The following is a 25,063-nucleotide window of genomic DNA, read 5'->3' on the forward strand; positions in this document are numbered from 1 at the left end:
AACGATTTCAGAATGCCTTCCTTCAATGCCAAGGCCGGACATATGGAGAAAAAAAGAGTCACGTCGTCAATTATGCTATATAAATAAACTCACTTTAGCTTATTGTAGACAAACAAATACAATATTTTGAAATCAACGTTCTTTGAAGCATTCTTGGCGTCCCCTGATGATTTGGGAGCCCTGAGCACCGGATTAGTTTGGTGTTTTCGCTCCAGTTTTTTTGTGTTTCGTAAGAATTACCCAACCCATCAGGAAAAGGAAAAGTTTTCTGCATCATTCTAATAAAAATGATGCATAATATCCAGACAGACACATTATTACTTATGAAAAAAAAAAAAAACAAACATTCAGACTTGGCCTTTTGCAGCAGCTTGACCGTTTTATCCCTCGACTACCTCGGCTTTCCTGAGTGACAGTGCATCGCTCTGTACTTCTCCAAGTCAAAGAAACAAAAAAGCCTCCAGTGGCCACCTAATGTCGTGACATGGCTGGCTGTGAATTAGCAGACAGAGAGCATTTTCATGTATACAAGTGTGACGACAGGAGGAGCGTCACCCTCGGCAGCACAAGTCTGAAATATTCCTCCCTGCTCTGTTGACTCGGTAAGATTGGTTATTTCCATTTACATATATTGTGAGGATATGCAAGCAAATGAGGTAGGCAAATTGGAAGAAAGGAAAAGCCAAAGTGGTTCCAGGTGGTGCTCTGTGATTTTAACAGGAGTGGAATAATTGGATGTATTATAAAGTCATAAAAGATTCATTACAGCAGCTATACAGGAAATGGGATGAGAGTGGAGGGAGGGATGGAGGAAGTGGGAGGGGAAGAGGAGGTGGGCTGTTTGTTCTGTGCAGAGGAAACGTAAAAATCGGTGGCATGGACAGGAGGGTGTGGAATTTAAATGGAAGAGCATAAAGTGTTTATGCGATAGTTCATCTTAAACAAAAACGTTGTTCATTCCCCTGTGATGTTGCTCTTTGTACGTGCAACTCATTTTATGAGGTTTAGGCTCCGAACTAGAGAGAGAGAGGAAGTCGTAAATAACCCGTTGGTGTTTCTTGTTGTGCACACTTTGAAATGAACCTCTTCAGACATGCTAAAAACTCACAAGTGACCAAAGTCGTCGTGCCAGCAGGTGTTCAGGGGAGCGGCAGTAGATGGGAACGTGGAGGGAGACGGACGGATCTCCTACGGACGGACACACCCGATGTCAGACTCCGTATGTCAGCAAATGAGGATGGGAAAGCAGAAGTCACTGACACAGATGTGGTACTGAGCGGAGAGTAGCTGAAGTATAGGAATCTTTGGATGTTGCAACATCCAGATGTGTGTGTTTAAATATAAAAAACCAACAACACAGTACCCTGATGAAACCAAATGTTAGAGGTGGGCAGACCGGTCCAAAACTATTGATAATATCAATACCAGATTGATTGGTATCAATCTCATACTAATCAGAATTAGTATCAGACTGACACCAGCATGGAAAGATCAATACTTTAGCTTCAGATTCCCTCTTGTAATTTTATTTTATTTCAGTACGGTAGATTCTCACATCTGCCTCATAAAACATTTTGCTTTGATTTGCTTCATTTATTTATTTATTTTTTTGCACTTTGTTTATTCAGAAAAAAAAAACGCAGACAAATTTGTTTTGTTTCTCTCTCTGTTTATCACGTTCAGAATTTATTATTTGTCTTCAAAATTCTTAATAAAAATACACCTATAAAGCCTGTAAATTCTGTCCGAGAGTTTAACAAAATAATAATAAACAAACACCTAAAGGTCAGAAGCTTGATGACACATTAAACTAAAATAATAAAAAGTATTGGTATTGACATCAGTATTGGCGATACCAGCCCTGTGCTTACTTGGTACCAGATCGATACCAAAAGAGACGTTTTATTTGACCGTATGTTTAGTTTTCTACTGTACTTCAGTTTGGGACCTGCAGATCCAATCAATAAATTACAATATAACTGAAAAGCCCATTTATTTCAGAAACATTATCATTTAGTGATTCATTACACACAAATGGGTGTTTGAAAGCTTTTATTTTTTGTTATTTATGATGATTTTCAGATTACAGTTCATAAAAACGTAACATTTAAAATTAATATATAAAAACCTATTTTTAAAAACAGAAATGTCAAAAATGATGTTTAATACCTGCTCAAATGTACTTTAAATCTGACAAACGAGACAAAAATGTATTAATTATTGCCGTGCGTCTTGAAAAAGTGCTACATAAACCAACTTTGACTTAACTTGACACAACTTCCTCTCCCCTAAACGTGACGGTTTCCATTTGCTGTGGTTACACAGAAAAATAGATTACAGTAATATATAAATACCCAGCATCTGTGAGCGGTGAAGAATTTATGAAAGCTAATTAAGTCTTGTCGGTTTAATAGGCATGGGGTATGCTCATCATTAGTGGACTCATCACATATTAATTATCAACCTAATTGTGTGTCTTCCTCCCAGCCCTCGATCCAAAAAAAGCTTTTGCATTGAACATTTGCTCTGCTTTCCTGAGTATAGCTTGTTATGTCTTGAGGCTACGTGTTGAAATGACTGCTTAATGGTTCGCTCTGACTGCAGGCACTGAGCAGTACGCTCTGGCTCGTTGGCACTGAAGCCCGTTTTCTCTGTTAACTGTACAGAACGTGTCTCCAACAAAACCGTCTGTAAAACACATTTTGCAGGGAAACCAGAATGCTGTTTTTTTTTTGCATTTCGTTTCTAGCAGAGGTTGGCTTTTTTGACGCTCTGTAATAATACCTCCTCCAATCGATAGGCTTTCTGTCGTCGGGGAGAGACAAAGAGGTGATTTTAAAATTCATACTACTGATGTTTGAAGGAAATGGAGATGCTGCGTTTGAAAAACTAATTGTATTCCCGGTAAGGTCAGCTAAGGCTGCGCTCACATTGTTCATAGCAACATTAATAATACAGATGTTTCTGCTCACAATATTGTTATTAAGTATGCTTAAGGTTGCTACCCAGTAGTTACAAATGTACGCTGTTATTAAGTATTGATAACCACAGCAGAATTTCACTTTTTAAAAAGCACAGACTAGTAAAATGAAAAAAGAAAGAAAGAAAAAAAAAAACCACTGCAAAAACACAAAATCTTACAAAGTATTTTTGTCTGGATTCTAATGCAAATATGTTAGTACACGTGAAATAAGACAAGTCTGTCTTACAGGTAACGTTCCAGCAACTAAAATACTTGTTATATTAAGTCAATAATTATTGGCTTAATTATTGACATTAAGTCAATCATTCTTAATGTTGATAAAACAAAAGTCCTAGTTCTTCAAGCAGATTATTTCACTTTTAGCTTGACAAATATACTCTGTAACAGTCTGTGTTTTTCCAGTGCAATAAACACTTTGATGGACTGGATAAGTGAAGCTTTGAACCTATTTTGACTTCAAGATGTTTAGCCTTACATCTTTGAGTCGGAGTGGATGGCAGAGCTGAAAGAAGCACATATGATGACATTAATTATCCTCAACTTGAAATAAAACAGGCTAAATTCCTGTTTGACTGGTTTCTTGTGAAATGCGTAAATGGTGTATTCTTGTTTTACAACCTTAAATAACCAAGGGATTTCCACTTCCACTGGCACTGCTAGCTGTCTGTGGAAGTTTATTATTTTTGAAACGTTAGGGAATGGTATCTTCATTTTTTAAAATGTATTTATTACGTCTCTCTTCTGGTGTTGACTGGTGATGGTGTAGTCAGGATGGACTCGTTATGAGGAAACCTGTTCGGCTGCAGTAGAGGGTGATTCAGCAGTTCTGCGGGAAACAACGTTGGGGCAGCAAAAATCATTGCAGTGAAAAGCATCACCCAGAGCAAACAACTTCACTGGAATTTATCGTTTGTAGCGTAATCATCTGGTCTTTTACGTCTGGTTGGGTTCTCCTCACAAACCATTTCCCTGGGTTTTTATTAGTGCCGAGTGAATTTCTAATATCGGTTCACAAATACGGCTCAGACTTTTTGCTGCAGCTGTGCAGAAGGAAGACGTTTGATCTAAAACAGGCAAAGAGAGTGAAACGTAACGAGAAAATGCTAATTGGTAAACTCAGACAGATGTCGAGTCTGTCAAAAATATGCCAAGTTTAAAATACTTAATTAGTAAAAGAAATAATTAAAATAGCAAAAACAGTTTCATTTACATCTCTCTTCCCGCTCAACAAACTACGCATGAAATGTAGAAAAGGGATCTCACTGTAGATGAGAAACATAAAAAAGAGTTTTGCGTGTTTTTATCATCGTCTGGTTTTTCTTCAACAACAATAGCATTTGGGTCACTTTTTCTTTATTTATCCAAACTGCGTGCGCCCAAATCTGGTTTTCAGTGGAAGTCACCAGATATTAGTGGTCCTAACCTTTCACCTCACCCTGTGACTCCCCCACTCAGCTCCTTCAGACTAGCCAGGAGCAATTAGCAAACACATGGTGGAACTGCACATCTGCTGAGCTCATTATAGGAGTAGTGCAATGCCGGTGAAAATGTTACTAAAGGGTTAATAAAGGAGCCATGTTGTGATGACTTCCTGAAGGCGGAGTTTTTAAAGAGACAGAAGTCCAATTTCAATGCGCTAAATTACAAAGTCAAATTTCTTATATGTCATATTGGTTAGCATTTTTTTTAAACAAATCGAGTTTATATAGTTACTTGATTGTGCTTTAAACTGATAGTTATATAAACGTTTGCCAGCTTAAATCAAACACAAGGCGACCAAAAGATTTGAAAGTTTTACGGTAATGATTTTTACCATTATTGCAAAAGCAAATACTCAAAATTAATAGTCTATGAGGAGGTTTGCATGTTATTATCCCTAATTTATAGTTCCAGGTTTAAATTGGTCTTTAATCATGGACGTCCAGCTAAAACAAGCCAATTAAACCTTTTCTTAATGCCAGTGGTAGAGTGTTACTGTAAACTACATCCAGCAATTTCCCCCTTACTCCTGAGGAACAAGCCACTAATCTACAACCATAAAGAAAAGCCTTCACAGAACGTAGAGGTCTGCAGATTTTAATAAACATGATTTTGAGATAATTGGGTTAGTTTATCATTCTTGTGCAGTTTAGCGGAAGCTCACACAGCGGAGAATCAGCTTCGCTGCAGACTAACAAATTCGATCAGTCTCGTCTCCTTCTGATGTGCAGGTTTTCTCGGCCTCCACGACGAGAGCGAGATTCTAATTGTGAATGCGTGTTTCTGTGGAGGAAGAGAGCGCCGGGCCCACTCGTGTTGCTCTCTGAACACCACCTTCAGATGAGCTGCTTTGTTCTTATGAATACTGATCGAAGCAAGAACCGGTAAATCCCAGCGGCAGTTTGCAGAGCCGTTTGAGAGAAGACGAACCGCGGACGAAACACTTTCTAGTTACCAGACTGCTGTTCATGTTGGTGGGGGGTTTGATCAGAAGGAAGAGCTCATGTTTTTATTGTGTGTGTAAAATCTAGTAATAAAATGTTTCCTTGTGTGATGACCTGATTTTACTTACAGCTAAGAATATTTAGGACACGAGAAAGGACAGTTGGGGCCACATTTTTAGAACAAAATGTGACGCAATATTTTACAGTAGTGTTTATACATATACAATAGCCATAAAGTTCAACTTATTTGATCAAGATTTCATTTTTTGCAGACAGTAGCCATAGTTTTGGCTTAATAACTATGTTGTTTTTCAGAGATATACCTTTTTTTGAGTCATTGTGCTCAACGATTAATCGATAACTAAATCGGTTGACGATTATTTCAATAACCAATTCATCGTGATTAATACGATTAATCGTTTGTGATGTTTGTTCTCGAATGTTCACTAACAGACCTCTAAAGCATTCACATCTGGATTTATACTGAGATTAATTTACATAGGTGCATTCTGATGAATAACTTGCGTGACTTTTGGTGGCACATGTTTTTTTTCCCCAGAGTAAAGAGCATTAAACATAAATAAATTTCGTATTTTAAAGATTTTCATTGGTATAAACATGGTATAAACCATCTGTTTTTCTTCCACGTCACACAAAGATACAATATAATACACTCAAGGTTTGTGAAAATGTTGGAATATAAATTTATATACTGTGTGGTGTTCCACTCAATCCCTCCAGAATTGAGGGGCTGTTCTTCTGGCTAAGAAATCTGCTTCTATTCAGCTCCTAGATATACCGCCTGTAGTTGGTTTCTCAGGCGATTTCCTTTTTAATTGCTGCAAGCACAAAACCCAGATTCTAATCAAAAGCAACCCTTTCCCAGTGAAGTCATGTTCCTGAACAGCCTGACGACGTTCCAGTTTTAATTAGACTCCACCTCCCATCACTGAGTTTGGTGTTGTCTGCTAAATGTTGTCACCGTGAATTACGAGACAATGGCATACCACGCACAAACCAAAACATTTGTAATGAACAACTGTTGTTTTAACAAAGATGCTGGTTCAGCGGATGCCGTCGCGCTGCCGTGTGCCGTTTGCAGCATGTAGACGTTCTGCTGTTAGGACATGGTGCGAATGTCACTCGCAGCAACGTTTACTGTGATTCCCACCATATGCTAAATGGCAGCAGCGGTGGAGCAACACATGAACCTTGGGCTTCATCTTGACGCCTTGCTGGATGATTTTACGGCATAATGTAAACAATAGCTTTTGACGTGACGGCGCTATAAATAATTCATTTCGTGAGCGACCGCGCGGGGGATCGCGAAAGGTCACGGAAAGTTTGCACGGAGATACGAGGCAGATGGAGGGGGAAAATATCCAAGAGTGAATAATTTAAGGGGGAAACTGACAGCGGGGTGATAGGAGGGCAACGCAGAATTAATCTGGTTTACAGTTTTGTCTGCATAAAGCAGATGCATGTCTGTTACAAGTCAGGCTCGGTTTGGTTTAACCTTTACTTAACAGATCAAATCTGGATTTTCTGGTCCAGATCAGCAGTTGATTTAACCCTATAATGTCAAACCTAAAGTGAAGTGAAAAGGTATTCACCTCCTTACCAATGTTTTATGAAACAAATTTTACAATAAGACAAAGATAACCTTGGTAAAACCTAGTTTTCCAAACCAACCTAGATCTCTGCAAAACCAAGACTGTTTTAAACCATAAATTAGTTGTAAATACTTTGGTTTTTTATTCAATGTCTCTAACCTCGCATATAGACCTGATTTTTTTTTTATTCAAGAAATAACCAAAATAGAGCCTGTCTGACAACATGAACTAGATGAAACGATCTCTTAACACCAGTATATCACTCAATTCTGCGTCTAAGTGTGCTCTGCTAAATGAACGGCTCTGAAAGTCTTTTTAAAGGCAGGGTTCACTTGCTTTGTATATAGGAAGTGTGTATGAAGCAAAAGCTTCATACACACTTCACACGGATTACACACAGATTACATAATTTACACATTAAGCAATACACAGTAAGCCCAACAGAATAAACCTTCATAGAGGCAAATAAGGTGGTGAACAGAGACGTCTGGAATGACTTCACAACTGACATGTTTCACACATTCACATCGCCAAGGATGCCCTTTACTTCCTGTAAACAGAGTTAACAAAATCAAATCCATGATTGAGTTCCAAGACAACCGACAACAAAAGCCTGTCTCACATTTGATAAAAAAAAAAATCCTGATGGTTACTTAAGATCTTTAGGAAAATATTCTTTGGACTAAAGTGGAACCTTCTGGAAGATGTGAATGGAGTTCCATCCTCCATCTTTCAGAAAACCACATCAATATTGAAACATAGTGGCAGTACTGCAATGGCCTTGAACTGCTTCTTCAGGATCTGGACAACTTCCCATAACTGATGGAAGCATAAATTCAGCTTTTTAGGGGGCGGTATTATGTAAAACCTAATCAATTTTTAGCCTTATATAATGTCATAACCTTAAACACATACCTGGAGTGTTGCTTTATTTCCACAAAGCCCCACATGGGGGCTGAAGTCTCCAAACTGAGCCTTCTGCATCGGCAAGTTTACCTCTGAATATCCATGAAAGTGGCCTAGTTCAAGCCTGGATTTTCACGCTCAAAAACCCTCGAATGCAGCTGAATTCGTATCTTCATATAGACTTGAACCTATTGGAAAGAAATCTATTTTTATCAGAACTGTTGTAATTTCTCAGCCACTTTTTAAATAGCTATAGACATAAATCTTCTTAAAAAGTATCTAGTAAACAGTTTGATTTTTAAAGAGTTGAATTTTCCGACTCTCCCGTCAGGCTTTTAAAGGGTTATTGCAGAGAGCCTCTAAGCCAGCTTCAAAGCACTGAGATCAAATCCAACATCAGTCATGGTAAAAATGATTATTGAGCCAGTCTGTCGAAACCGTTATACGACAAGCCCAATCACAACTTGAACTGTAACATTAGCTCCCTCATGGACGTAAACAGGCGCACTTACACCCGGTAGCATGAAGAAACAAAGCTGTCTGTTGTGTTGTTAAAATCTCACGCACCTCATCGATTCTCCGCGGCAACGGCTACGCAACAGTAACTGGGCCGCTTTTCACCCTCCGCAACAGCAACAAAAAATAGCAGCATAACACAACCATAGCAGCACATTTCAAATGCCAATCTCTCCTAAAGTGTTTTTTTTTTTTTTTCCTCAGACATGTACTTTGTGACCGTGCGAGCGTGTTATGAGGTTGTACCTGCATGTGTCTGCGTCTGCTCAAGGCGCCCGACGCGAGCCTGAAACTGTATTCGAGAACTCTGGACACATGTCAAGTCCTTTCATGTTTTATGAAGGTGCTAGCCCGGAGCTTGTTCACAGCGTGAGCTAAAGGCACAACAAGGGCACCTGTCACTTGATAGTGCGGCTTTTGTGCTCAGACTTTCTCCCAAGCCCTGTTTTATAAAGAAGCCCTTAAGAGATGGCGGGGGAGGAGGAGGAGGAGACAGTAGGGGGGTGGAGGATGATGGAAGGAAAAAAAAAGAATAGGCTTTTATCTCTCACCTCGGCTCACTGCTACCTCGGTAAAGACCAGAGGTTACGATGGAGAGCAACGGCTTGACTTGGCAAAGGATCTGCTGCGTCTCAGTATGCCGAGGCTGAGTTCCACATTAAAACATTAAAATCCCTTGAAGAATGCGCTGCGGCATCCGGCTTTTCGACAAGCTTTGGTTATTCATCAGAGGTCATTACCGAGGTTGAATCACTACTTTTATTGTAAAATCCACATCGTCCTCCATTATTATTATGATCATTATACGTGATTGCGTTTTAATTACATTGGGTCAGCCGTTAACTGCTGTTTGAAAATGTTTCTGGTACGGTTGAGGTTCATCTGGTCTGACAGGGTTGAGAAAAGCGCATCCACCTGCCCGTGTAAATATGGAGGTGAGAGAACAAATAGAATCACCTCTGATGTTAACATATGGCACCGTGATAAAGTATTTACGTTTTTTTGATAATGAACATTTAAAGATAAATGAGGTGGATTCTGCCCGTTTCAGGTCACGCCTCAGCATCTTCAAGCTAAACCTTAAGCTAGCCAAAAAAACAACTTCCTTTTTAATTAACCCTTTCCTGCATAGTGGTCACTACAGTGGACAGCTGTCTAAAAGCCATTTTCTTGTGCTTCTTGTGGATTTTTATGTTATAAATGCACACAGACCACTAAAGTGGACACTAATGCATCATAAAATACACTATCATCTACTGGCCATCAGCTGCAAATGCAAGAAATTGTTTTTGTTAAATCCAATATGGCCAACAGACAAAGAAGCATGGCAGCCAACCCGGTCCCTCCTCCTACTGTGACTCTGGCAGGTAAAAAAAAAAACATCAGATAACCCCTAAAGAACAATAGTACTGATGTATTTTTCAAATAACAACTTTGCATTTGGAGAAAATTACAATTCATCACCTAAAGAAAATATATATTTCCTACTTTTTTTTATGCCTTAAGAAAAAAAAAACTCCTAACAAAAAGGATCATACTTCATGCAGGAAAGGGTTAAGCCCACAGACGTCGTTCAGGCCTGGGTTGGTTTTATAATGCTTCCAAATGGCATGAAGGAAGAAATTTCAACTACATATCTAATAAGAACCCCTTACTAATCTAAAAAAATATCATATGCATCATAAAAAAAAAAAGCAGATTTGTTTTTTGTTTCCTTGTCTTCTGTGTTCACTGCAAAGTACACCTGCCTATTCTATTAGCTCTTCTAAAAGGGAAAAGGTGCGATTAAGACCCCCGCAGCACATACACAGCTGATTGTTCTGAAAGTTAAAGCAACGCTGAGCTGCTTCCTTAAAACAGAATGAGACCTGATGAATTAAAGTGGTCTGAAATGCTTCCGTCATAACTTTTAAAAGGGATTTACTTCTGCATTTTGCAGGTACAGGGCACCATTTTATAGCACAACCAAGAAACTATGACACCTGTGATAGTTATTGCAAATGCTCTATATATCAAAAACATTAAAGAAATTAGACTTTTCATCATAGCCGCATCTGAAGCCTTGAGATTGGCCTGTCTCTTTAAGAGCCTCATACCTTTTTCGACAACCCCCCCAGCAGCAATGCAATGCTTCTCCTTGATGCTATTTACAACCGTTTCTAGGAGCAAAAAGAGTAAAAACAAGAAATCAGGAAGGGGTACATGTTTTTACACTGCACCACTTTAATATACATAAAACACAAGGGATTTGAAAGATCTAGTCATAATTGTTTTTACTGTAAAATCCACATTATCCTCCATCACCAGTAAGACCAATAGACATGATAACTTCTTGATTTTTAATCTGTCATTGGCTCTGCTGCTATCTGCAGTTGGAAAATGCTCCCTGTGCTTGAAGCTCATACTTCTGATATAAATACAGAAGTCAGCTCCATAGCCAGGCTTGAACAGTTGTTTGAAGCTCTGAGATGTTTATTCCTTGTGAGTGCCTGTTAATTGCACTTAGAGGCTGTGGAACACCAATAAAGAAGCAGTCTGGTGGCTTGTAACAGCTGCTGTTTTGAGTGCATTTTGTAAATGCAGTAAATGAACCAATTTTCCGCTGCGATCTTTGGAAAAGCAAAAATAATTAAAAAAAAAAAGAGACCTCCTCCAGATGGAATAAAAACACTTTGTTCTATATTTATTTTGTAGTTAGTCTTATTGAAGACAGCAGATTTTGTTTTTCCCTTCATAATGAATAGAAGTCGTCTGTAACGAAGCAGTTTTTTTCAGCAGAACTTTACATTTAGCAGCATTTTTATCTCCTAAAATGTAGCAGAACATGAAAAACATACCGCTTGTTTGAGCAAGAGGTAGAGTCTCCACTGGGCTTTCTTCCAAACAGTAGCTATGTGTGAAAACCAGCAGCATAACCACTAATAAACCATAACAACGTCTCTGGAGATTATGCTTGTTACTGGGTGACTTAGTAAATCACATCCAGACAACCGCTCCCTTCCTAACAGTGTTAACATTTGGCAGCTGACAAACACTGATCAACCGCTCAGCCCAGTCCCACCGATAAAAGTATTATTTCACTCACCAAAGCCGCTGGGATTAGGTTGCCATTAACACCGTGGAGATGCAGAATGGGCCGGGGTAGTCGAGTCATGGCTGCCCCTTACCCTGCTCCACCTGGCTGCTGCAATGATCAAAGGCATTAGGAACATGAGGTTCCCTCTTCACGCCCTGGTGAGTCCCGCAGTTTTTCAAGATGGAGTCAAACCACGCATGTATATTCATATTTTGAACCATACAAATATATTTTTATTTGATAATGTTTCCTGTGTCTGGCCACAATGGGTGTAATGGAGAGTTTATATGTCTGCACTAAAATAATCTGTTTAATCTGTTGATATTACTAGTGGTGGAAACAGCTGACGAACAAGAATCTTAGCTAAACGGCTAAACACAAAGAAATTAGCTGAAGGCTAAAGCTAACCACGACTGTCGCTCGACCTGGAAACTGATACGTTATTACTTTAAAGTTGTATAAGGACCAAAGTCGAGAAGATATTACGTATCAAAAATGTTAAAAGTTGTGAATTTTGGTAGCATTTTTTTATACCAATATTTGTTTTAAAAGGCTCAAAAATGACAGCAATTTTAAAACATGGCGGCAAACTTAAATTTAAGTGCCTAATTGAAAATATGAAAGAACATAGGAACGGAGGGGTGAGCCCAATCTTATTGGTGACGGTATATCTAAATAATCCCTGTGGTTTACTTTATGTTGGAATATATATGGCTGCGTTGCTTTTCTAAGTTTCACAGGCTGAAAATAAACATGAGTTCGTATGAACAGCCGTAGACCTGCGAGGCTTCAAAGCATCTTTACCATTTTCCTTTAAGAAACTCTTCGTTTCCTGTATGTTTCTTTACCACGTTCGTAACGACTGACTCAATGTTAGCGCAGCGCGCCACATTACATTAACTTAATGGAAATGCCTGAAAGCGTCGCTTGGAGCAGTAAAAACTGCACCCGGCCAACGGCGCGGCAGCAGAGCTCAGGGCAGAGAAATGACACGCCGTACATCTGTTTCTGCGTATGCTCCCAGAGTCTGTGCAAATGAACTGACTGGTACTTATGTTCCATTTCTGAAGGACAGAGAAAGTTCCTTAGGCACGGAGCGAACACCTAATAGGAACAGAACATGATGGCATTAATAGGACTTTAAAAAAAAAAAAGAAACCCTCACTGGGGATCTTAAAATCCCCCGACATGTGTTCTTGTTCACGCTTTAATCTGCAGCAGCAACTCTTGACGATATGACGGTTCATGACAAAAGACTGATTTTTTATTTTTATTTTTTAAAGAAATGCAGCTGGCTTTTGTTTCTCCTGTTAAAATGAAAACTGTTCCTAATTGTAATTTTTTTTAATAAGCTTTAGAGCATTTATTGTGACTAATTTGCTCTCTGTTTGGCTCAGTCATAACTGTGGATTTATGGTACATAAACACTGTGTTGCTTAACACTTTAATGGGTTTAATACACTGTGAACACAGAGTGCCAGACGATTTCTGGCCACTACACAGTAGCAACAGTAATTATTTCATCAGCAGGGTTAGTTTAGGGTCTGGCAGGCTGGCGTAGGACAATCCACAGTCATGGCCAGAATGTTTGGCAGAACACAATAGTTGCGTTTTGCGAACCTTGAGGCTTTTTCTGGCGACGGCTCGACTTGATTTTAGATTTTGTGCAAATTAGTCACTGCAAAAGGTGTTTATTGACAACCATGCAAAAAAAATAACACATCATATCATGTTCACTGCATTTACCCCACCGGAACAAATGGGCAGCAAGCTTTTTTTTTTCCAGCATAGTCGAACCATGAAAACAGGAAAAGCTACAAAAGCATCCAGCATCAACCCAATTAGCAGACTGAGTACTGTATCAAATGGGCAGATGCAGCTGATGTAATTATTGGGAAGTCGTTACTTCTGAAGAAAAGGATGTAGCCAAGATTGCTTAGCATGAAATGCCTCACATTTTCTGTTTTTCCTATTACTAAGGGGGGGTATTATGTTAAAGCTACTTTGAGATTTCTGTCACATATCTGGAAAGTTACTTTGATTCTATCATTTGAGAAATCCTTCAGTCTCCCGTGGCAACCGTTTAGGGCCGTCCAAACGCTTGACGTAATGACAATGATTAGCCTTTTTTTACCCAAAATCCACCTTGGTGCTCAAGTCCCCAGCTGAGCCCCTCCACCCCACCCCCACCCCCCTCACACACACACACACACACACACACACACACACACACACACACACACACACACACACACACACCTCCCCCAGATTAGTGGCAAGAGCTTCTTAAAGAGACAGAGGCCAATTTTAAGGCATCAAATGTTTGTCTAATTTCATTTAAGTTATTTCTAACATATACAGCATTTTTACAACAACTGGAGGCGAGTTACATTGCTATGCCATAAATGGCACCATATATCGGAAAATATATAATACACTCCATTGAAAACTCAGAGCCTATAGGGAAGAATGATTCAGCGACTAAGATGTCTAAAATCACCCAACAGAATCCACAGTAGTTTTCTCCTGTACAACTGTTTCCACCAATGTAGAGATTGTTTAACGTTGGCAGCCGGTGGGTGAGAGTGGATTTGGAAGCACAGCAAGATGAACGCTTTTGGACTGCAGCCTTCTGACAAGGAGAGCAGCCAAAAAACAGTTTGGTTTTTTTTTCCCAAAAGAAAAACATCCAGAACAGACAGTAAATCTCTGGGAGAAACAAGGATGAGCAAAGACTGCAAAGTCATTTTATCTGATAAATATCCCTTCCAATTGTTTAGGAAATAATGCAAGTCATTTGTCTGGCGAGGAAAAGGCATACGTTACCTTGAGTGCTGCGCTGTGCAAGGTGATGCATTGGTCCATGTGTCGGATTGCTTCTCAGTTGTGCTCAATGATGATCTGTGTATTTACTTCCTAGATCTTAACCCCACTGAGTCTTTGGTTAGTTCTCAAAACTCCAGAGAAGATCTGATGATCAGCTCAGAACACACAGTAGTGATTTATGTTTTTTTTTTTTTTAAATAAAAAATGGTTGCACTGTAAATATTGGCCTCCGTCGCAAAGCAGTTCTGCTATAAACCCTTTGGCTGTACCCGACAGAAACCTCACCAGGACCAATAATTTGGACCAATCGAAGGCTGTGACAAGGATGACAAACAGTTTAGCACTGAGTGAATTGAGAGTAATCAATTTTATTTATACCATTAGGTAGATTTGGCCACAGTAGACAATAAATAACAGGATTAAAAATGGCCCACTCAATACATTAAAACCATTTGTGGAATAACTAAATGTATGCCTTTACCTCATGTCCCCTTTCTCCTCAGGGATCAAATATTATACCAGAGGCCTGTGATTTTTAAATTGGATCATCTCCGTTTTAGTGGAACCGTTGGTAAAATATAATATTTTTGTAGAACTCTGCCTGTTCACCTGCAGCAGGTTTTTTTTTTTAACTTTACTTTTTTACTTTGTTGGGTAATAGCATACCCCAACTTGCATTGTTGAGTCCCCAGAACAGTATCCTCATTAAGACAAGATAAAAAAAAAAAAAAAAAAAGAAGAATTACACCTATGCGCCGGCGCATGTGTCAAGCCCACAGACCAAACAAAACCCGTGTCGGTGCGCGTATTGGTTTCCTGAAGTCACCTGACCGATACAGGAACTGTTTCGAAATGACATTAACGCACCAAACTGTGTTTATAAGGAAGCGAATCTGTCAAATCTATCTTTCATTTTTGTCGTTTCATCTGGTTCTTGTCAGTTTCTACTTGATCTATCTGAATACAAATTCAGCTGAAATTGACTCTTCGTTTACTTTCATATTATGTACTGCAGGTTAAGTGTCGCATATGTTTGACTAAACTGTCTTATTTAAATAAATCCACCTTTTCAACGTTGAGACATTATAACGCCAGGCATGATAATGACGTCCCAGACACACCTAGAGAAACAGCCATTCTACAAATTGCTCAGTTGCCATCCATCCATCCATCCATTTTCTTTACACCCTTGTCCCTCAGTGGGGTGGGGAGGGTTGCTGGTGCCTCTCCAGCTAACGTTCCGGGCGAGAGGCAGGGTACACCCTGGACAGGTCGCCAGTCTGTCGCAGGGCTTACTCAGTTGCATTTTATAAATTATTTCATACACAACGATCCCTCACTATAACGCCGTTCACCTTTCACTGTATCGCTGCTGCTTCGCAGATTTTTTTGTGCAGTTTTTTCACAGTGTTCTGCGTCCTGATTGACCATATGACTGGTAAAAACAGTCTCCGCTCTTCTTCTCTTCACTTTAGTTGTTTTGTTTTTTTTAATTGCCAAAATTTATCTTTGTAGTTTCAATTTGGGCAATTTTTATGGTTAATGGGAACGCAGCTAACCGTGTTCAGTTTGAAACATCAATCCTCCCGTTTGCTTTTGGTAAAAATAGAAGTTCTTCTTCGCCGGCTTCGTGTGTGTTCTGAGCAATATTAGCTCCAGTTGGGCACGTTCAGCTGATTTGATCCACAGTGATGCGTCTCGGTTGGCGTACGGTGAGAGCCATCTCCTTAATAGATGCCATCAAGCAGAAGTTAAGGAAATCAGTTAAACACACTTCACTGGATCAAACGCCATCCTTCAGCCAATTGAAGCCCAGCTGTCTGTCTGTCAGTCTGCCAGGCGAAGCGTGTTGTGCGGCTTGCCTGGACGCCTGACAGCTGTGACACCGGCTCTCTATAGCTTAATGCATAACCCAGTGGGGGAACTCCAGCAGAGAGCATCGCGCATGAATTATTTTCCCTGCGACTTATCAACATAACAGGAGTGCACTACTTTCAAGTTGAAGAAACACAAATTAGACGAGGCAAATGGGCTCTCGACGTTCTCCTTTAGGTTTCGCGCGATTTTGCGTCTCTCGTTTTCTCTCAGCTGCGCACCGACGGCTCGGTCGGCGTTTTTTTGTGACAAGACCTGGTGGTGACAGGACGCGTGCGAAGCTTCTCGAGGCTCTACAGGGGGGTGGAGATCGTCTGGAACAGAGGTTAAAACTCTGAGCCGGGTAAAAACGCGTCTAGGGAGGCAGAACCTTGGGGCCCTGTCTTTTTCTCCAGAGGATGGTGCCTGAAATGAGAGTTAGGACTGCGGTTTCTGTGATTCTTCAGAATATAACCTGGGAGACTGAAACCATCAAACCGATTCAGCCTTGTAGTTTTCACGAGGCGTTGGCTGAAAGCGCCGTAGTGAAGATTTATACTCCTCAGCTTCCCTTTGACCCATTTCCTCCTCCTTAAGCACCTTTCGTCCAGGAACTACAGCACATCTAAGGGTATGAACATGTTCTTTAGGACAGGAACACTGTGGCATGGAAACAGCAAAAACAACACAAAAGCCCGTGGAGTTCATCTATAATTCATGAATAGTTCCCATAAGCAGAAAGCAATCAATATTATTCCCTGTCCGCGTTTTAATTTCATAGCAGTCCAGTCAGCATGGTTAAACAAGACACAAAGCGTCCTCATGCAGCTATAAGTAAATTGATAGATTGATAAAGTGTCCACAGGAGACACACATGCTTAAATCAGAGGTTTATAATGCAAGTAGAATCAGTCTGTATGTAGGACGTAAATATACAGAAATGTGAAAAAGTCACGCCCCCGCGTCTCCCTCTAGAGATTTCTTAAATTTTTTGCTTTTATTTTTTGTCATCCTCAAATGTTTCAGATGATAAAAACTCACTTTAGGGTAAAGATCATTTTAGTAAATACAAAAGGTACTTTCCAAACAATGATTTAATTTAATATGTCAAGTTTACTCACGTAACACCGACCAGCAACAAGGTAGTTAAAAGTGCTTTGCACTACAAAATATAATACAGTAACCACTCAAAGCACGGATTGTGAAACTCTGTAGATGTTTTAACTGGGGAACCTTTTAAGTAATTTATTTGTGATGGTGTTAACCTTTTCTGCTTTGTTCTGTAAACTGTGTGCTGCTGCCAAGATTTGGCCAGGATTCTCTTGCAAAATATTTTTTTAATCTCAATGGGATTGTTCTGGGGAAATTCAAGCTAATAACGAGAATTGTGAAATAAGCAAGAAACATTACATTTTGTCAAATGCCATCATCAAAATCATCAAGCAAACACATGTCAAGTATACTGATCTGTGTTCCAGTTAATAGTTAACAAACTGAATTTTTGAGTTGAATTGAATGAAATTAAATCAAAGCTGTTTTTTTAAAGAGACATTAGTGAACGTGAAGACGGAGAAACACAAGTAGGAGAAAGTTGTGAAGTTTAATTTGACGTTAGGTTGTAGATTTTTTTTCCCCCCGCTTCTGTTTATTTGGATGCAAAATAGTGACGTTTGTCGAGTGTCAGTGACGTTCTGGTCAGATGAACCTAGTGAGATGTGTATCGGATTTAGGACCATAAATCCAAATGGCCTAGGTTGCATTTCTAAAAATCCGATCTGCGTTGTTCATACTGTCACAAAAAGATCAGAATACAGGCCGCGTAACTGCAAGAAATTAAATAAAAATTGGATTTGGGTCACTTCAGGCTGCTGTGTGAACGCAAAGAAACACAGAACAACAAATGAACAAACCTACAAACCCCAGACAAAAATCCTGACAGGTGTAAAGTAACAAAACATGAGTCAGTATGAATAATTTCACAAGACGATGTAATTTCATGTTTCATTTATTCTGTAAGAATCAATTTCTAATATGTCATCCAATGCCTCTAACTTCAGACATAATCAACCCTGGTGTATTTTACAGGAAAGAATATATCGACACACTTACAGTTGCAAGTCAGATATGATTTACTTCTATCCTCTCCATCCCCACATATCTGCACCGTTAAAACACACACACACACTGCGACGGTCTCATTAGATCACCTTCACCTCTCATTACTGTCACCAACTGCTCCTCTTCGCTCTCCTCCGTCTCAGAGCCGCTGCGTTCCGATGGCGACCGCTTTCCCCAGCCACCTAATATGAAACGAGGGATGCCGTCAGAGCCGTCCAGATTAGTATGCATGAGCTCACAGTGGAAGACTGATAGATGTCTGCCGTGAGCCTTCTGCTGCCTCCATCCCCTGCATGTCCCTATCAGGCCTAATGACTCACTCAGGACCTGATCTGAAAATCAAATCCCCGCTGGATGGTTTGGAATATGCCATTAAACAAGCAACAGCACATTATGCTCCGGGTCAGTCAGAGCCATTAGAGGAATTGCATTAGTTTTTAGGTTCATTACCTCTGCGAGGGCCGGACTCTGAGCAGCCTCGCTGGAACATTTTGGTCCTGTTTGGGGCCCAGGTCACATACGTTCTTTGCCCTGTTAAGCACATAATACCGAGCTAATGCTTAAAATGAAGAGTGTGCTTTGGAGAATTGCGGGGATTTAATAAAGCGGTGCTCTTTCTGTTCTGGAAGGACACTAAACAGAATTATCTGTGCAACTATTACGAGTGAATACTGGTAGAAAAAACTCTTAATATGTGGTTAAAAATATATATATTTACCACAATTTCTTTTTTTTACTGATACCTTAAATTACAACAATCAATTAAGGTCAGGTTAGACTTGAAATTGGATAAGCAGTGAAACCAACCAAATGTTTTTTGTGTGTTTCATCTGATAGCTCTGATGCAGATCTGTTAGTATATAGTTGTGAAATCCAAAGTTAATTTTCCACTTCTGACGGAAACATTTCATCTTTTAAAAATAGCTAAATCTCAAAGAATGGGTGGAATTTTCAATTCTTGTCCCAGAATTAGGTCTGGACTTTGACTGGACCATTTGACACAAACCAAGGGGTGTCCAAGGCTGGGGGTCTTTTGCGGCCTGTGGACACTGATTAAATGTGGCCCACGGCTGCTTTTAATGTTTTTATTAAACCTGCCTACACGCTCTTCATTAAAAGTCTTGTTTTTATTGCTCAGGCGAAAAAGTCGAGATGTTGAAAAAATCCGGAAAGTGGATGCTTTTCTTTTAATGAAACATCGACGTTTTTTGACGTTGTGCACAAATTGATAACTAATTAAATCATTGCAGCTTAGTTTATTGTTGAGCAGGTTGAAAAAAAAATCACAGCATTTAGTTTATTTCTTCTTTTTTTCCCCCCCTTTTTTTTCTCCTTATGGTTTTCCAGATATTCCAACATGCCGTGTGGCAAAATTTAAGCACTTGCTTTCCTGTCTCTTCTCGCCATCCTTCCGGATGATTTGTTAAGTGCATAATAACTAACTGTCGAATCCTTTTACAACATGCTAGATCTGTGATGTCACAGCTTTGATGCTTTCCAGGCAATGTAAAAAAAAAAAAAATTTCCATTCGGCTATAAAGCAGCTGTCAGAAATATGACTCAGCTCAAATGGGAGTACTTCTGTTGTAGAGTGGTTTCAGTGTTCAGATGTTTGGAGTTCCTGAGTGTTTCATCTTTTTTTCATGAAGCCAGTTCAAACACGAGCAGTATTTCTCCCTCTCTCTCTGTCACTAACGCCATGTACAAACATTAAAGCCAGACGCAGCAAAGCCTTGATGCGAGCATTTTGGATATTTATAAGATTTTTTTGACAAATGGCTCGAAAGTTCAAACCGCGACAGAAGCACTCCTTCATCCAGGTTGAAGTTTTTATAAAGCAACAAGATGGAATACTGCAGTTATCCACAGCAAAAGGAACAGACGCCCACGCTGCACAAAATATATTCTCCGACAGACAAACCTTCTGGGGCCCATGATCTTGCATGTTGTTTCTCCTTCAGGTTTCTCAATCTGCTTATTTCAGGCCTCTTGCATCACATGTGCCACATATCACAGAGATTTCTTTCCTTTAGACACGCTCGCGTCTGCTGTTGATCGGCGCAGAAGGAGCTGGGGAGAAAGTTAAACAGGCTGCTAAAAGCGAACTTCAACAGGAATTACTTCCCAGCCCAAATCTAAGATGAAGTTGAGTGTTTTGCAGAAAGAGACCGTTGCATTCTTGGTTGTATTTTATGTTGCAAATATTTTCAAGGGTTTTGTTCATCTCTATGTGGAGTTAAAGACTGAGAGGAGTGTGGCTTTAAAGCAGAAAGAAGCATTTTATTATTGCAGGAAATGTATGCAAAGCTATTCCTGTGTGGCAGCTCCACTGATCCATTTGCAGTCTTAAAGGGGCGGCGTTATCTATTTTCCTGGCACATAGTCACTATGTTACCTTCGGTTCTTATAGAAATACTGCATTTATCAAATATGACTTAGAAGAAATTTGACGCCTTGAAACTGGTTTCTGTCTCTTTAAGAAGCTCCTACTCTTCCTGAAACTCCGCCTCCAGCACGTCATAACAACAAGGTCATAACAACAAGGTCATAACAACCGTTCTTAGCAACTGCGGACTCAGAAGTAGCTGCTATGTTGAGGTCAGTAAATGTGCCGTTTCACCAGGTTTTTGATAATTGCTGATTCCTAACTCATCTTTTTCTACTGCAGAAAAAGACGAGTCTTTACACAGAATTTGGATTCTGTGTAAAGACAGAGTATTTTTAAAAGATAACTTATCATTTACATAAATTTTTATAGACATTTTATAGACATGTGATGTTTGTAAACATAAATATTGTGTCATTTGTAAACTTTAAGAGAATCTTTACACAGTTGTGCAAAATAGAAGAAAAATTACAAATCCTGGTGAGGAGTAACTTAGGAGTAAGTCACACATCATCTCCATTGCACATGATACAAAAATATATACAAACAAACTTCTGGAATAATGTTTTATTGACAGCTGAGTCTACTTTTGAATTATTGGGCCAGATGAACACAGGATTTGTTAGGTGTAAAACAAATACAACATTCCGTATAATAAATAAATTAATTAAAAAAACTTGTGAAGTACAGAACCATAAGTATCCGTTTGGGGATGTTTTGCTGCAGTAAAATGAGGCCAGCTCACTATCATAGCTCTCATAATAGATGTATCAGAGAGTGCTTGAGGAAAACGGGATCAAAAAAGAGAAAAAAGATCAAATCTAAATCAGAACTGGGACCCGCAACATGAAAATGATCTAAAACATGTCAGGAAAGGGAATTCAGGCGTGGGAAGACGGAATGGAAGTGGAATTGAAACCGGGCGAGTCCAAGTTCACATCTTGATTAATTTTTGTTGAACTACTTTGCTTAAATAGTAAACCAAGGTTCATTATAGGTGTTTAACTGCAGTACAAAACAACTTCCTCTACCAGGGATTTCTTGGCTGATATTGGATCGAGATTTGAACATTTCTACTACAGTTTCAAACTGAGTAAATTCAGGATGAAAGCGTTGCTTTCTGCAGAAAGCAACGCCTGCTGGAGGCTTCTGTGGCCTCCAGCAGGCTCTGGTGCAGCTTGCAGCCAAGTCAGCCTCCAAGTCACAGGCCGCGCTCCTCAAGATGGTGAAAGCACCGAATGCCAATTCCACACTGGGACCCAAATGCCGCCTTGTTGGGATGACTCCTAATCTACAGCTCAGCCGTCCTCTGTGGCCGAAAGAGTGAAAGGTTTTGTCCAGCATTGCTGTCGAGCATGTTTTAGAGTGATTTGCCTTAAATTGCTGATTTTTGCGGTTTGTAAATTGAACGGAGTCGAAATGCACAACTCAAAAGATGTGTGAGAACTAGAAATGACAAGGAGACAAAATGACCAGGATAGAGAACAGCAGGAGACTCCAAGAAAGAGAACATGAAAGTGATTCCTGGAGCAAGGAAGAGTTGAATGTAATAATAAAAAAATACACATAGCCTATGCAATAGTGTGCATTGAATTGACTTTATAGGATTGTAAGTATTTATCACTTGCATTTAGCTTATTTCAGTATAAATACTATCAGCTCAAAAGTAGTAAGTGGAATTGAATTATATCAGTTTTTACTTAAAACTGAAGTTCTGAAAATCTGTTCAGCTTTACTGTCATTTTGTTGCCACGTTGTTTTTTAAGTAGACATTTATTAAACTTTTCTGAGTGTATAAGAAAGACGAGGGTGAAATAAAAAAAATTAACCAAGCTCACGATGAAAAAGTAACAAATTCCACACAGCTGGTTCTAATACGCGTACACTATTCACAAAGGGATAGCATCAGACCGATTTCTTAAAACTCCACCATCCATGGTCAGGTGGGAAACGGCATCAGCTGCTTTAGAATGATGAAACTGATTGGAGAAGATGCATCCGTTGACATTTACTCAATAAAACCAAAATGAAATGCTTCCAAAGTAGAAACTTATTTAACCTTGAGCATTTAAGTGATCAGGAGTGCTGTTATCGACTGATCATCCTGTTGTTTGTTCCTCCACAGGAGGACAGAGGAAACGGGCCATAATGAAAGGATGTAATGAGCCGTCATGCTGCGTGAGCGTGTGTGTACCGCACAGCAGTATGCTGGTCTTTTACTCCACTTTTCTCATCTGTATTGTTGACATTCATCTGCAGTTTACCTTTCATTCTCACGGTGATTGCATTGTTAGTGGTCAGCATGTTTCGCTGTTGTAAAAAGTGGTTCTGGCTTTCAGGCTAATCAAACCACAGGCGAGAACACAGAGAAGACAAGGGGAACATTAACCTTTTCATCCAGCACCCAGCAGGTCGGCAGCAGGGATCGGAGAGCACGGCCCAACTAAAACAGGAGCGTGTTCTGACAAGTGGCTTTGAGAGGATCCATGTGCATCCATTCCTGGTGCTTCCTAGATGTGTTTATATAAAAAAAAAATTTAAAAAGAGTCTTGCATTGTGAAAATGACACGCTGTCAAACACTCATTAAGTAAACGGTTCTACTCAAACTACGGTAAAGGAGCAGAATTCTGTCAAATTGACTTTTTTTTTTAGTTTTACATCATGTTGTAATGTTGTTCCCTCACCAAAAGCGTACCTGTAGTGTTGCCTTCATTCTTTCATGCATGTTTGAGAAATGTTTTAATCTCCCGTGGCAACCATTCAGCTGTGCAGAATGACTTGGTGGGGCCTAGCCTTTGAGACCCACCCCCAAAAATTTTCCAAGCGTTTGAGTTTCAAAAGTTTGTACAAGAGTTTGTAAAAATGGGGGAATAATGTGATCCATGCTGAGCTTTCTTTAGCCAACATGTTAAATGATGAGGGATGGTTTTTTCCATCCAGTAGATGGCTGGTCAAACTCAGCTCCTTCAGACTAGCCAGCAGCAATTAGCAAACACCTGGTGGAACTGATCTGCTGAGCTCATTATGTGAGCTGCTTCTCAGTGCAGCGCTGGTAAAAATGTTAAAGGGTTAATGAATGTTGTGATAACTTCCTGAAGGAGCTTCAGAAAGACACAGAGACACAGGCGTTAAATTGCGAAGTCAATTTTCTTTTAAGTAGTATTTGATATATATATATATATATATAGTTTCTGTAAGAACTGAAGGTAACATGGCTACTTGATGGTGCGATTAAATGGCACTATGTGCTTGGAAAATACGTAATACTTCCCCTTTAAATAATCTTTTGAGCTTTAATGCCTTAGGTATTACGTGTGTGGGGAAAAGAAAAAATATATTTCTAATGCTTTATTTGCCAAACAGCGCTCTAGCTTTGACATCCCCAGACATTCCCGTTTTCCATTCCTCTGCAATGATGCAACATTCACCAACATCATGCAGGGCTTTAGTTAGGCCGAGGGACCTGGCCTCCTTCCTCCTGCCTCTTTGTCTCCTCCTCCGTCACTCCTCCCCACTATTCTGCTGCTATCTTTTCCTGACATGTCTCATTACACACACACACAGGCACACACACACACACACACACACACACACAGCCAGTTCATTGGACTGAAGCCATGCTTCTTTCACAGATAAGGGGGGTAGAGAGCAAAGGTTTGACAAGAGACCGCAGGCGGCTGCTTGACAGACTGAGTGGTGAAATGCAGGCGGTGTAATTGCAATGAAGGGATAATTTGACAGGTGCTTGGTTATGATAGCTGGCAATTCTCTTATTCTCTGAAAGTCCTGACACTGACACATGTGTGCACACAGACACAGTAAGTGCCTACATGCATAAAGCATGAAGCAGCCCCTTAACAGCACTGTTCATGTCTGTTCTGTCATGTTTTCTCCTCTTTAAACTGTTACAATGTCTATACAATAGATGTGAGACATGAGATGTTGCATAAAAGACATTTTAAAGTGGAAGCAGAAGGTATTTGCGGCTTTCCTATTTTTGTTTTGTTTTCATGTCAATTACGCTTTCTGTGTTTGCACATCAAGAGACCAAATTTTTTTTGCCCATCATTCTTTGCTAAATATCTCAAGCTCAGATAGGACGGATAGAGTCTGTGGACATAAAATTTCCTAATCATGCCACACATTCTCAGTCTGGGCTTTGACTAGACCATCCTAACACATGAATCTGAGTTAGCCAGTGTAGCTCCAAACTTTATTTTCCCAGTCTCAGGACATTTGCAGCCTCTAAGATGTTTTTGTCTAATAGGTTTATATTGTATGTTACCCCCCCATCCATTGTACCTACTGAAGACAGTAGGGACTTTTAAAAAAAAAAAAAAAAAGTGAACTCTGTGAACTGC

General features: G+C 39.7%; 2 long non-coding RNA genes across 3 annotated transcripts; one reads left to right on the forward strand and one right to left on the reverse strand.

Moving 5' to 3' along the window:
• Positions 1-867: 867 nt before the first annotated feature.
• On the reverse strand, positions 868-12,704 carry LOC103476107 (uncharacterized). 2 transcript variants are annotated; one of them, XR_535411.2, is made up of 5 exons: positions 12,322-12,704; positions 11,527-11,625; positions 10,538-10,600; positions 1,109-1,188; positions 868-1,016 (listed from the first exon to the last, which is right to left on the reverse strand). It is a non-coding gene; the product is annotated as an uncharacterized LOC103476107 (long non-coding RNA). The 2 variants fall into 2 exon arrangements; XR_014090967.1 differs by lacking the exon at positions 12,322-12,704 and having other exon boundaries at positions 11,527-11,654.
• Positions 11,586-23,262, forward strand: LOC145554913 (uncharacterized). The gene is made up of 4 exons (XR_014090966.1): positions 11,586-11,675; positions 20,796-20,913; positions 22,827-22,887; positions 23,041-23,262. It is a non-coding gene; the product is annotated as an uncharacterized LOC145554913 (long non-coding RNA).
• Positions 23,263-25,063: the final 1,801 nt, after the last annotated feature.

The sequence above is a fragment of the Poecilia reticulata genome, chromosome 14, assembly GCF_904066995.2.
Source record: "Poecilia reticulata chromosome 14, P_reticulata-male-v2, whole genome shotgun sequence".
In the NCBI taxonomy this organism is placed as follows: domain Eukaryota; kingdom Metazoa; phylum Chordata; class Actinopteri; order Cyprinodontiformes; family Poeciliidae; genus Poecilia; species Poecilia reticulata.